Here is a 14,397-nt window from a genome sequence, read left to right as displayed (position 1 = left end):
TAAAAGCGGAAGGAGCCGCGGTGTTTTATTTTATTTTATTTAATGCGATTTGGGTGGCGGAGGCGGGAAGGAGCCACGGCCCCGGTCAATCGCGAATGGGATAAAAGCGGAAGGAGCCGCGGTGTTTATTTTATTTTATTTAATGCGATTTGATATAGCGCTAACATTACCCGAAGGTGTCAAGTCATTGTTTTGGCATACGCAATACCAGCAGCGGAGCAGACTCTCACGAGCCCCTCTGCTGCCTCTTGTTTCCGAGAGGGCAGGACTTCCGGCTTCGGAAGCCCGCGCACGCGCCCACGGAGAGAAGCCGCGCCTACGGAGAGAAGCAGTGCTGGTGACGCGGGGCTCCCATGCCCTAGAGAGAGCCCCGCGGTGGCGGATGAAGACCGGAGTGGCGGTAAGTGGGCGAGGGGGGGGGCGCTTGGTGCACTTGTGTGTGTGTGTGTGCGTGTGCGCGCGTGTGTGTGGCGTGTGTGTATGCGACAGCGGGGGTGGGTTCTCTGTATGTGTGGGTGCGTGCGTGCATGGGCGCTCATGTGTGTGTGTGTCTTTGTGTATGCGTGTGGGGTGTTGGAGCTTCCCAGGAGACAGCAGCTGAGCGTGTTCGCGCGCGCGTGGCCTGCGCCGATCGCCTTTGCGCGCGGCCAGGTGCTGTCTCCTGGGAAGCAGAGCCAGCGACAATAGATCTCCTGGCGGACACAGCGCTTACGCGCTGTTACGCCACGAGACCTAAAAAAATGGTGAATCCAAACAAAATACCGAATGGAAATAAAATAAAAAATGCCAATCGTTGCAACTGCAATGGTTGAACTGTCTTAGCGAATTTGTACAGGATGGGGTGAACAAATGGTGCAGGACAAATTCAAAGAAAAAAAACAATGTGCCGCTCGAACCAAAAATAAAAGAGTAGCGGGACATGTAAGAGGGGCAGTAGCCATGAAGAGAAAAACACACCGAAAGGCAGGACAAGGTGGGACAATTTCACAAATAAAAAGAAAGGAATTTAGTAAGGCATATGAAGGAACGGGTGAAAAGCGATGGGTGTGATGAAAGCCCACAGAGTAGATACAGCATATCTCGAAGAGAGAACACATGCGCTGCCTAGGCTAGACCTAAAAAAAGTTACTCAAAAGCCAGGAAAAGGACTCTTCTGAAGTTACAGGCAAGTTAGTGTCCGGTGTATTTGTGTGTTCTGTGCCAATGCCACATTTGAGACAAGGGCAGTAGAAGGGCCTGCACTCACCTGGCAGCTGCTTGCATGATTCTGGTGAGTTGTTTGCTTTCCTGCTTTCACTGCTAAGTCCTGACGCTGCACGCTTTTCTGTCTCCTGCCATGGTGCCAGATCTCTGCAAACCCATATATGTGACTTTTTTGCGTGCCAGGCCGCGCCATTGCCTGAATGCACTACACTTCTGCCTACCTTGCTGAGTCTAGCTCTTCTCACACTTACCAGACCGTTGTAAAGGCTTTAACTGAACACTTTGCACTCATCCACCAGGCTTGACAAGACCTGGGGGAGTTTGTAGATGAGCTTTATACCCAGTTAAAAGAATAGACCAGTATGTATAAGCTAGCTGAAGAAGCAGAGGGGATCAGGGTTTAAATCATACAAGACTGCGCATTGGCATAATTATAGGTGCAAACTATATGGGAACAAGGAAAGTTGCTGCCTAATACTTTGAGGATGGGGAGCTGCCTTGAACTCTGTAGAGCCAGAACCTCCAACATTAAAAAAATCACCCTCTCCAATTTTAAGAAATCGGAGCCTGTGAACATAGACACCAAAATGACCGCTCAACCCAAGCTATCATCTAAACTGACTTCAGAATTGCCTCTGCTAGCATTGCCATGGAAATTTCCCCACACATGTGACAGTCCGGCTTTGGTTAAGAAATGGGTGGCTTGTGGAAATTTAAACTACTTTGTGAAGGGTGCCTCTCATCTTGCCTATCAAAGCCAATAAGAAAGACAAAGCCATTGTGGTAGTGTTGACACCCCTGTGGAAGACATAGAAGATGACAAAGAAGCAGATGAGACTGTGCTCATGGTATACACCACTGACTAAATACACCACCCGAAGCACACCCAAACCTCATTGCAAAAACCTAGTGGGAGATCAACCAGAACAAGACATTAAATCAGTGTGGACGCATCATTCTTCATATCCAAGATGACGTTTCCATCACTGAGGTATCAGCTCAAATGAATCCCCACAAAAATAAAAATGTATGCTTATGGGCACCCAAATCCATAACAGTTAGCAGGAATTTTCAGCGTTGAACTTGTTCATTTTTACTTCGGCCAGAGTTACTAATACTGGAAGATACCAATTTAATACAAGTAGACTGAGCCTCTTCATGGGTCTCCCAAATGTGGTTACTTGACCTCAAACAGCCAAGGAAGGTGCAACTACTCGTACACATGGACATCCCAAAGTGAACGAATAAAAGAGAGTACCATATCACATTAATAGTCGATGAGTTGGCGAGTGAATCAACTGAGCTTGCTGGTTCTCTCAAAATGGATCTCCAACCAGGGCACCACAAGCTGATGCATGACCCTGTTTCATGACATATATCACAACCTACTCTACACACCTTGTTCTAAGAAGACATAAATGGCTCAATTTTGGAATTCCCAGGGAGGCTTTGCAGAATGCATCTGAGAAGGTCTTTCTAGACTAATCGGAGCTATCAATCTCAACAATTACAATTATTGAAAACCATTGTTTTTGTCTTCAAAAAGTCTTACAATGTCTCCAAGATAGTGGGCTCATGGTCAAACCAGCCAGGTGCAAGTTCCTGAAGCAAGACATCAGCTTTTATAGCTACAGGTTTTCTGCTGATGGGGGTTGCCCCAACTCCGTCAAGGTGGAAGACATTAAGTTGTCATCCCGCCCTACATACGCAAGGAGCTTGCTGGGCACAGTCACTTATTATGGCTGATTCATAAAGGACTTATTAACCCTAACAGAACTTTTAAGAGAGCTCACCAAACCTTCTGTGGCATGAACATGGGAAGAGGCACAACAGAGTGTGTTTCAAAAGAACAGAATGCCCTGTCTGTAGTAATGACTCTGCCCTAGTTTGACTCAGGCAAAGATTCACAACTAAGCACCAATGCCTGTCCCACTGGCCTGAGGCCTGTGCTATCTCAAAAATAGGGAGAGGGAGTCCCTCGTGCTTAATCTAGGATGGTGTTGACTGCCATGGCCCAATGCGACTCACAGATTGAATAGGACGGGCTTGCCATTCACTAGGGTGGCAGACATTTTCATCTCTATTTATATGGTTATCTATTCACAGTCAGGTTGCACCAACCATATATGCCTCTCATTCCATTATTTTAAGTGTCCTCATCAAGGCTGCCAAAGCATTAGAAATCCATTTAAAAGACTATGCATGGTCTGAGGTCTATCAACCAGGTCTCACAGACCAGTGAACTACTTGTCAAGGTACTCAAGGCAAGCACCCAGTGAAGAAGAGCCATATCTGTTGGATACAGAGAAGTACATCAGTATGGTAGTTGAATGGTTATGTCCACTCCTGATATCCTTGGATGACAGCGTGACGGCTATAAGTATTGATCACTGTCTACAACTGGCTCTCGAAGGCCAGTCGGAAGGGTGAGTCACAACAGGTACCCCAGGGGCATGCCTCCAGTGCCTGAGGAAGATAGGAGCCTTCCCCGAACAGTGAGTTGGGTGCCCCATCTCTGCCTTCTGGTGAATCCTGCTCCTTCTCAGTGCTATAAAGACTATGAGCAATAATGTGTTTGAGACCCTTGTTAACTAAATGTATTTCTGTCTGCCATTTTCTTGATTAATGTTTTGGAGGAATGTAGTGTTGTGGGAGCTGAACACGCATGCACAGCACTTGGTTTGTTCCATCGTGGTTTGATTCACCTTGTGGATCTGGATGAGCTGGTTCAGTCCAGGGTGACATCAGAAAGCTCTTACAATGGACCCAGGCCTTAGATGCTGTAGACTCACGACTAAGGTACATATACCAGGCCCTTATCAAGAAAGCTAAGACAAGACGCATCGCCTAGTAACATCCTATTTACTTCCACCCACGTTCCCTCGCAAGACTCCCGCATCGTTTGGTGCGCCATTATTGGAAAAAAACACCCTGATGAAGTTCCATTCCATTTGAACGAAACGCCATGGCTGGAGCCTACATTGTTTGATGTCATTGAAATAAAGAAATTCTTCTTATAAAGGAACTGGTCAGTCTCTTGTTATCAGGATAAGCGGCCTGGTCGTGCACCACTCCACGAACATCCTGACATCAGAAAGCTAATATTATTATTATTTTTATGAATAATATGAAACACTGCGAAAGGGGCTCTAGGGAAGTTACAGAGTAAGTTGGCGTCTGGTGTATTTGTGTATTCTGGCTAACACTACAGCCAGCGCCCGACCTTAGCAGGAGGTAGGCTCGCGCCTCCTCAGAACACAACTAGAAACAAATATGTTGAGTTCAGGGAGCCAAGGGATGCAAAATAAATAGGAAGTTTAAACAAGCATTTGTTTTATTTTAGGTGCAAGCATAGCGTGTCCGTTTTGAAAGCAGGGGTTCCACGGGGACGCGGTTAGTGGCAGCTTCGCAGATCACGCCAAGCTCTAGAAATGCTGCACGCCTCGGTTCAATAACGAACCTTCCTATCTATATCTGGGGAAGGCAGACAGCAGCAACACAAGCCATAGACGCTCGTCCAAGCGGTCTCTGCTGCTGCCGCAGCCAGCATCTGTCAGTTCCCGGACAGGTTTGGGCACAGCTCTAGGCTGGAGCCGGTCCAAGCGCCATGGCTGAATGAACTCATAGCACGAGGAACACATATCCGTACGGGATCGAACGTCAATAATTAAAATACCACAGGGCAGCATACTGCAGACAGGGCCACTGCACGAATGCGGCAACGAGGACCAAATTATGCAATAAAGTCGACTGCTTTCTGTGGCAGAAAAGGGCAAATGTTCTTCCAGTTGGCGGATCTGATAAGGTGGTGGTCGATAAGGAAAAAAACAACGAACCGCAGCCTCTGCTGATACAATACTACATTAGGGAGAGACACATCACGTCCAACCCACAGACCCACTCCACAGAATAAGCATTGGCAAAACAAACACATCGGTGTCGCCCTTGAGACCTATTTTCTTTGCCAATGGTTTAATGTTTTTAGTCTTGCATCACCGCTTCCCCGATACTGTTATTATGCATAGCTAAACAATTAACAAAAAACAAACTTGGGACGCGATTGGCTACATCGTTTTGTAGCTACACAGCATGCTTGCCTATGAAATGACACAGCCATCATTTGTCTTTTTAGTAATCGATCCGAGTTGAATGATAACTAAAACGGGAAAAAAGTTTTAAATATATATTTTCTATATAAATATGATTTCCTATACATTTTGGACCACACACTATATACATTTATACCTATTTGTTCCCTACACAGTTTAGGCCAAACACTATTCTGTCACACCAATAGATGGAAACATATATAGGTACATTACAAGCGGTCATCTGCTCAGAAGACATCCTGTGACCCGTGATGGGGCTTAATATAGGCTGAAACATGTTAATAGCATAAGGACATGTGTGATGCCCTCACACCCTCTTTTTACAATTCATGCGATTTTAATCTAACCATAGGGATACAATAATAAATTAATGTTGTCTACTTCTAACTCATTTTAACATTTTTTCTAGGAGTTCTGTATCCCTGCAAATTGAAGAGCCTGGCTTTAGTAACGCTTCATTAGAGCAGAACCACGGAAAATGATGTTGCACCTAAAACCTCAATCCACAGAGATGTCTATGGTGCTTACATTCTTGAACCTTTCTTAGTCTCCAACTCTGGCATGAAGTTTCCACTTCTGCCAAGCATTTGTCACATGTTTCATATGTAAAGAGGCTTATTGGTCTCCTTTAAAGCCCATGGAGGCCTATATTGTTATATATAAAGGAATAAAGTCAGAGCACTAAAAATGCTTTGAATAGTTGCGGGTAATCTCAATACTTTAAGTATTCTTCCCCATCCCAGTTCTTACCTCATACACCCTAGAGACAGCCACTCTGATGCCTGCCTACCTAAAGCAAAATAGTCGAAAATCCTCCCTCTCCAGTTTTGTCTTTAAAGGACCACCTCCACCCACAAACATCCTGAGCTGGGTGTCTAAGTTATCAAGATTCTGAGTGGAGCTGCAGACACTAAAGGGAGGCTGGTAGATTATGAAGGACATGAGAAAGGAAGAAAAATCAAAGGACTGAGATAACCGATAAGCTATTAAAGCACTGTATCCTCAAGCCACAACTTAAGCACAACTAGCATGGAATGCATGCTAAGGAACCCATCATTCACAGCCAAAAAACATGGGGAAATAAGGCCCCATAAGGGAGCAACATGAAGTATCAAGACCGTGGCCACTGCACCCCTGTACAGAGCAGAACAGTGCAGCCCAAACAGAAATGGATAACACATACCTCCACATTGGAGGGGTTGTGAAAAGAAATCCAGATGAGGGGACTGCTTGGAATGGTGAGAAATGTTAAAGCGTCCAATAATAATAAATAATAAAGTGTACTGCAGGGAGCAGTAGGAGAAGCCCACGACAAGGCTTCATACAGCACATACAAAGTATGGGAGGCACAACAAAAGAACTCTAGATTAAGGCAAAGGCCAACCAAACAAATATGGAGGCCAGAGTTAAGGCAACCTGCAAGACAGAGTCCAAATCCTGCAAAAGGGGTGAGAAAGAGAGGCAATTGGCCAATGATAACTCACAGGAAGGTCTCCAGATGAAAAAAAAAAGAAAAACGACACACAACAGCCACTAAGGCCAGGATCAGCAGCAAGTCATGGAAAAAGGCAAACTCCGATGATGACGGCAGTGCTAAATTTGAGCCAGTGATTTCCAATGTTCAGCACCGGCACTTAATTGTCAACACCAGCACGTATGGTAGCCGGCCACATGGTGGCGCTGTTTGTGTAGTTTGGAGATGAGAACAACAGTTGTTAATTAGTTCAATATACATTAAAATGTTGTTTTTTATTTATTTGAAAAGTTTTATATTGCGCTGGCTAGACTCGGAGGTATCAGAGCGCCTTACATGAGAACAAGTTGCACAAAGTTACATTCATTACCATAGCATAAAATAAAAACATGTACGCGTTATCTGGAGCATGAGGAAGGGTGGGAGGTGAGGGTTCACGACAGGGGTGTAGGAGAAAAACAAACAAGGTTATGTAGGGCTGGAAAGGGAAGTCATCGGCAGGATCACGGAGGGAGAGGGAAAGGAGTCACAGCGAAGAGACGTGGAAAAACAATGTCCAATGTACGGCTGGGTAGGTGATGAATACATGATGCCCAAGCTGTTCTTATAGCTTTGGAGGCCTGAAATAATCTGAATTGTCACACCTGTAGGAGTGTGATCGTTAACATTTGTGTTGTTACTGGCACTGGCTGCACTGGAGGGGGCAATGGGTGGTGCAAGCTGCAGTGGCCTCCTGATGAGGGCTCTGGTACCTATTGTGTTTTGTGTTTTTTTTTTTTACAAATGAATCACTGGATGACTTGCACCTACCAAAGCTTGCATATGTGTAAGAACACAGATGACAATGGTAGAGGCCTCTTAAGTGTGGAATCTCTGGAAACTAGTCAGAATATCAGCGAAACATAAAAGAACTCAAACTAAGATATAAAGCAGCAAGTGCCCTAAGGAGGCTCATTCCATTCACAAATCCAACCCAGAGCACAGAAAAGAGACTGCAACAAGAACGCAAACCAAACAGGCATTTGCAAAGCCAATAGGTCCAGTCAAGGCAAGCCTGCATTTTTTTCAATTTTTTTTGTTGCAAATATAAGAAATTTGCACTTAAAGTGTACAAGAAATAATAAGTCAAAATGTAGAAATATCTACGGATGGCATCTGTTTGAAAACATTTTTTTAATAGTCCAGCACAAAAATTATAAATATGAAAACCTAGATCGGCCTACCTGCTTTAGCACCGATATGGGATATCTTCTAGATGGATGTACGCATGTGCAAGAGCAAACGGCTGTCACTCTCAGTGAAGAGAGCCAATTGCTAAAGTGGGCTGATGCATAGACTCATGGTGCCTCTAGGATGTGGTGGGCAAAAGCAAAATTATAGCACAGTGATGGTCGCCACCGTATAGAATTATGAATGCCAGAGTTTATACAGGAAAAATTTTTTTTTGTTTTGCTGAAAACGTTAATGCTACTTGACGAACCTTCTCAAAAATAAAAGTTAACCCATCTCAGCTTTTTGCTGGAAAGTTCTGGGGTGATTGGTCAAGCGATATCTGAGAAAAAGTGGTTCCAAAACACTTTTCCCTGTTTAATGCCCATAGGGAATTTTTAACATCAATACTGGAAAAATGCAGCGGCGGCTCCTCCTCTAGGGTGGAGGAGTGTCTCACCACTAACAGGAGCATCAAAGAAAGTAAAAAAATATAATGAGAATAACGGAATGTTATTATCATTTTATTTTGTCCTCCGGCTGCGGCAGTGCGTGAGGGGGCAGGGCGGGGCTGCAGGGGAGGAGTGGCAGACACTTCTGTGCACAATGACTGTTTGGTCGTCCCTCTCGAGCTGCTCAAACCAGTCATGCGCACGTCCCTGATCTCCATGCAGGCTGCCTTACAGCCTGCATGGAGAACATGCCCACCCCTGCAGCCCCTGGCTGAGCGCCGTGTCACATCGCTCAGACCATTCACAACACTCCATGGGGAGCACTGTGTTTGGCTCAGGAGAGAAGACACGGGACCCTGCAGCGGCAAGGTATTTTTTTGTTAAGCAGCCCGCGCCCCCCACCCCTGCACACCTGCCCCCCTCCCCACTTGCGAGCCGGCCTCCCTTAGAAAAATGACTGAACTGAATCACACTAAGCTAGGAAGAAATATAGATTTTTACCCAGAATGTGTGCTTTTTGTAATTTGATGTAAATCTGTTCAGCCCATTTTGATAAATTAAAGCTACAAAAATAGAGATAACTAGACAATTGCTCCTGCAGGAGCCCTACAGGACCATAAATAAAACAAATGTAGTTAATATATTGGTCGCAAGTGTATGGCGGCCTGTAAGCCCACAGAAAGAACACAACAAGTTTATCAGAGACAGTGCATGCGCTGTCTAGCCAAGACCTAAAACCAATAGATTTTGCACAGGCGAAATCTAATGACTTTGGGGGAAACTGCTGGACCCTAGTCAAAAAAAAAAAAAGATAAAAGCGAAAACATTTTTTTTTATCTCCAAAAGCAGGTTTCCATAGTAGTCATTTGCTATTAAGGGAACTACTTTATATTTGGATGAATCCTTGTGCAAGGGCAGAATGCAAACTGTATTGCTGGGCGACTTGCAGGCCGCCAGAAATATGTATGTCTAAAAATATTGTTTGGGCTCAGAAAACACATAATGCCACAGTAGTCCATAGTACTAACAGAGTCTACTTCTTGGAAAAGAGCAGAATATTGTTACTCTCAGTGAAGTTAGATAATTGACCCAATGCCACATGCTGGAGGTTGCAGTGGGTGGAAGAAAAATGTAAATGACACAAAAACAGACCAATGGGTGAAGAGGGTTGGCTAAAACCCCAATAAATAAGTGCAATATATATATACATTTTGTAAAATCAAAATGTCATGGCTAACACCAACCCTAAGTATGCCCACTGCTCTACTGCCAAGTATTTGATTCTGTCCTCCAATCCCATGACAAAGACATAGGGAATATTTACAAACATTCACACTTTTCTTATATGTTTGGAACCTACCAGCCTGGGCCTTGCTGAATGAATGAAGTGCAATATTTGGATCACGTTCCTACGTTATGCATAAGGCACCCGTAACATAAACCTGTGAAACTTTGTATGCTGCAATGAAGCGCTGGTGCTAAACTGCAAACATTCCAAATCAAAACACTGCAGCAAAGAATATAGCCAGGGTTTTAAGTGGGATGAAAAATGTGTGTGTGGGAGGGGTCTCTAAAAGGGATGTGGCTTAGTTAATTAAGGATGCGGTTAAACATGTAAACTATATTTCTGAGATTTCCATATTTTGTTCCCCGACCGGTATTTTGGTGCCACTTTGAGATTAATCATTAATGGGGCCTGTGGAAATGTTCACTCTATGTTAGACATGTACGCAATTATTCTCTCCACATCTCATCCATTTGCACAGCTACACCTCATCCCTTTCCTCTTTAGCACACCCTTGTCACTATGTTGAATGCATTTCTTCATATCTTATTCACTTTTCCATCCACCCAAAACACAACTCAGCCACCTACATGTATGCACTGAATTGTACTTTACTTTCCCCTTGTCAATATTTTAACAACTGCGTATCTCTTTCACATTTGTATAAAATCACAGTTGCAACTGATGCACATGACCATTGCTCTGTGTACTCTGCAGAGAGGCCAAGGATTGGATGACCATGTATTCTGAACGCCTTTTTCACCCACTGACAAGCAGCGCATAGCCAGTGTAGTGTGTCAGCCTTAGGGCTAGAAAGGAAATGGGCCCCTCTGAGCCACAGGTTAGGAAAGCACAAATGGAAAGTAAAAAATATGATTCTTTTAAGTGGGTAGGTTGTAAGTGGTCTTCCTAATGCGAGAGATGCCTTAATCCAGTCCTGGATATTTAGCCAAAACTACAAGTTTCAGAATGCAAAATGCTGCTTGCTTAAATTCCAGGAGCAGCTGAAAGTAAGTGCCCCATATGACCTGTTTTCACTTTTTTTCAAAACTATTTGTATTGCTTTGCATTACAACATACATGAGCAATATATAAGCGTGTGGATCTGTGCTGCAAAATCAAGTTATTCAATCCCAGTATGGTTTCTGCTTCATTGTGACAACATATTTAATCCGACGGGAGTACTTGGTCCTAGGGTGTAAACAAGAAAATAAACTGTAACAACAGTTAGGTCGTAACCGTCGTATTTTCAAGCACCAGAAGACAGTTAAAAAACCCCACTGTATTTGTTTGTCATCCCTGTTTCCGCCTTGTATGTAAATGTTAAGCATTTTTCGGGCGACAAAATGGCTCTATGTCACTTGGACATCTTTCTGTTGTTGAACTTTGTATTTACCATATTTATCAGGAGTGTTGGTCGAACCGGCTCAATTAAAATAAACCACAACTACAACTCCCAGAATGCACTGATATGTAAAAACAAAGTCCAGGAAAGAAAGGTGTTTTCCCTGTGACATGGAGTCGTCTGGTTACCTTACCTGATGCAAAAACTGAAGTGCCTCTGTATTCTTTCTGTAAATTATGGTGTCTAGGCTTGGATCGGATGCAGGGTTTCTGATTGAAAGCCTGGGGCAAAGAATCCCCCTCACGTGTACGAGCTATGCAATGACCTCAAAGACTATCAACGGTGCTCATTAGGGTGAACTTCAGGCTTCTGTGCCTGTTCAGAATCCCTGCGGGCTCTGCTGGCCCTGCACCTTTGCTGGGGGGAACGAGTTAGGGGGCACGTGACAATCAGCTATTAACAGTGCAACTGGTAACGAGTGCAGTTAATACAAAGTTACGTGGCTACAGATGTGGAGCGGCCAGTAGTACTGCTTGAAACCTGCAGCAACAGAACACTTCCTAAAATTTACAAGTGCACGTACACAGGCGACAACGCACTACTTGGAGCTAAACACACAGTAGGCAAAATACTTTATGAAATAAAAAAAATCAACACATACAGTCACCCAAACAGTACATGAATTCTAAATTTTGAATATGTGCACACCACAAAACACGGCGCTTATCTTACAATTCAAAGAATACTGCAGCCAGCAAAAGAGTTTACAACGCTGCATGTAACTTGTAGTACGCTGATCACTGCGCGAAGCTCGAGGTTGCACGCGCCTGCAAAGTGTCAACAAAACTCGGTCTGACCCAAGACGTAATCACAACAGCACACTGAACTTACACAGAGGATGAGACTTCTAACTCACGTTCACCGCTGCGCCTCCGGGCTTGGCTCGGACCCTGACCCGGGGCAAGGCAGGTCAGACCCGACCCTGGCTCGGGGGGCTTCTCTTGCGTCCTGGGGCTGCAGTGTGTGCTCCTCGGCGTCGCGACTGCTGGACAAGGAACAAGAATGCTGCAAGGCGTCTCCTGGTAGGAAGGAGGGAGTGTCCTTCAGAGGTGCGGGTGTCTGCTCAAAACACGGGGTAAAGGACTGAGGCAACGGAGCAGGGGCGTCACCGCCTGTTGAATGAGGACAGGGGTCATTGGGTGAGGCGGGGAGGGGTGGGGGGCTGAGGGCGTCCTTTGTCGTCGCCCCCCCACGACCGACCTGCAGAGTTCTGGAATGCAGCTGCTGCTCAGCTGAGTGTAAAGGAATGCAGCCCCTCCCCTCCAGCCACTGCAGAGCACCCTCAAGGCGCCCCCACCACGGGATCATACCAAGAGACAGCCATGCCCACCTTTGACCGTAAGGCCTACCACCCGCAGAGTAAACTCTCAGGAAATCATCCTTTAACGAACTAGAGCGGACAGACTCACATCCCAGCACTCATACCTACGGCGATTCGGCTCCCGCCCATCAGAACTCAGGCACTCACAACACACCACCCCAGACACTCAGCCCCCCCCCCCCGCAACCTAGATTGATGGGCAATCGACCCTGCCAAACCAGAGCTAATCTGAGTGAGTACCATCAACCCAGATCTGACACTCAGGACTTCTACCAACAAAGATGTTAGCGATTCGAGGCCCTCAAAAAATCTGACCACATATCAGAGACTCAGTACTCCTGCCAACCCAGACCTTGGGGACTCCACCCCAACCAACCCAGATCTCCCCATTAACCAAGGGATCAGAGACTCCTACTCCACCAGCCAAGATATGAAGGCCTCGCACCCCAAAAAGTTATCTAAGATTTAGACCCCCCTCCCCAACTAACCAGATATGAGAGACTCGGCCCCCACAAACTCAGCCGTATGTGAAGTCAACTCAGGAATCCAGCTCTCAAGAAAACAATGTGCACCAAGCCAGATCTCAGGGACCCAACTCCTCCAACCCAGATCTGAGAGACACTCTACTATCACAGACCCCGATAGAAGACACACAGGACTGCTTACTAACCAACATATCAGAGACTCACACCCCACCAATCAAAAAACCTAAGACGTGAGCCCCACCAACCAAGATATTAGAGACTTCACCGCTACCAACCAAGTAAGAAACACTCAGACCCCACCAACCAAGGTACCGGAGACCCAGACCTCACCAAACCACAGCGCAGTGACTCAATACCACCAACCCAGACACCAGCAAATCACACCACACCAAACCATGAATCAGAGATCTAGCCCTACCACCTACCTAGATTGTAGGGACTCGACCCTCTTACAGATCGACGGACCTCCACCCTGAGCAATAGATATCATTACTGCAGCAGGTGCTGTGCCACCAAGTGAATGGGGCTGGGGGTGCTGCATCCTAATTATAACTATTTATTTACTACTCATCCATGGAGAAAAGAGACAAGTTTCCTTGCCTGCCTTAGGACCCTTGCTACACTACGGAGCTCAACCTTGCAAATCTAGTTCTCCATGAGTCAGCTCAGGTACATCGAGATCTAAGGGTCATGCCCCCATTCTTGAGCTGTGGGGACTCAAGCCAAGCTAAATCTGCAGCTCGTTGAGTATCCTGACCTCCAGGAATTCAGCCTCCACCATCTCGGACAGTCGGCCTCTACCAATCCAGATGAACAGTCATTCGACCAGTGCAACTCCTAACTGTGGGAACTCAGCAGGCACTGTCACAGACCTCCACGCACTGGATCCTGGTAGTCTGTATATGTGGGAACCCAACCCATATATCTGTGAACGCAGCATCCACAGGGCCAGCTCTCAGGGCGCTGAGACCTCATGCGGCTAGACCTGCAGGAGTCCTACCCTGCTAAGTCAGGGTTCGGGGTGCATGCAGCTGACATTTTGGTTTGTACATTCCCAGTGATCAGGGAAGGAGCAGCAGCAACCAATGCTGATCTGCTGGCATCCACAGATTCCACCCACACTTCAAGCACTGCCGTCCGAACTAGGAAAATGGACCCGGACCAGATAGGGTTGTACCCATTCTGTGTCTATGGAAAAATGTGTTCGTACATAAGGACCCGGGGATACTACAAGCTCCCTTCTTCTCTCCACACTCAAAGTTCAGACCTGTGGGCAGGGCTCGAGTCGGGGTACCACGCGGGTGGACGGCTTCCCCCCACTTATTTTACTGGGAGCCCGATAACTGGAGCAAATAGAGCCACAATTTCACTCTTTGGCCTCTCTGGGGCGAGATCAGAGCCTATTCAGGACGCTGCTCACGCACTGGCTTCTCTGATGCAATCGCTTCTAAGGG

At 45.9% G+C, this 14,397-nt stretch overlaps 1 protein-coding gene across 1 annotated transcript in view; it reads right to left on the bottom strand.

Moving 5' to 3' along the window:
• ATP10B (ATPase phospholipid transporting 10B (putative)) overlaps positions 1-12,156 on the bottom strand; it is a 563,398-nt gene extending 551,242 nt beyond the window's left edge. Inside the window, exon 1 of the mRNA XM_078653419.1 lies at positions 11,969-12,156. The gene's annotated coding sequence lies outside the window, so the exon portion shown is untranslated. The remainder of the gene's footprint in view (positions 1-11,968) is intronic.
• Between the last annotated feature and the right edge of the window lie 2,241 nt (positions 12,157-14,397).

The sequence above is a fragment of the Lissotriton helveticus genome, chromosome 7 (genome assembly GCF_964261635.1).
Source record: "Lissotriton helveticus chromosome 7, aLisHel1.1, whole genome shotgun sequence".
Lineage (NCBI taxonomy): Eukaryota > Metazoa > Chordata > Amphibia > Caudata > Salamandridae > Lissotriton > Lissotriton helveticus.
The sequence above is the reverse complement of the archived record's forward strand: the minus strand, read 5'-3'. Positions and strand labels throughout refer to the sequence as shown.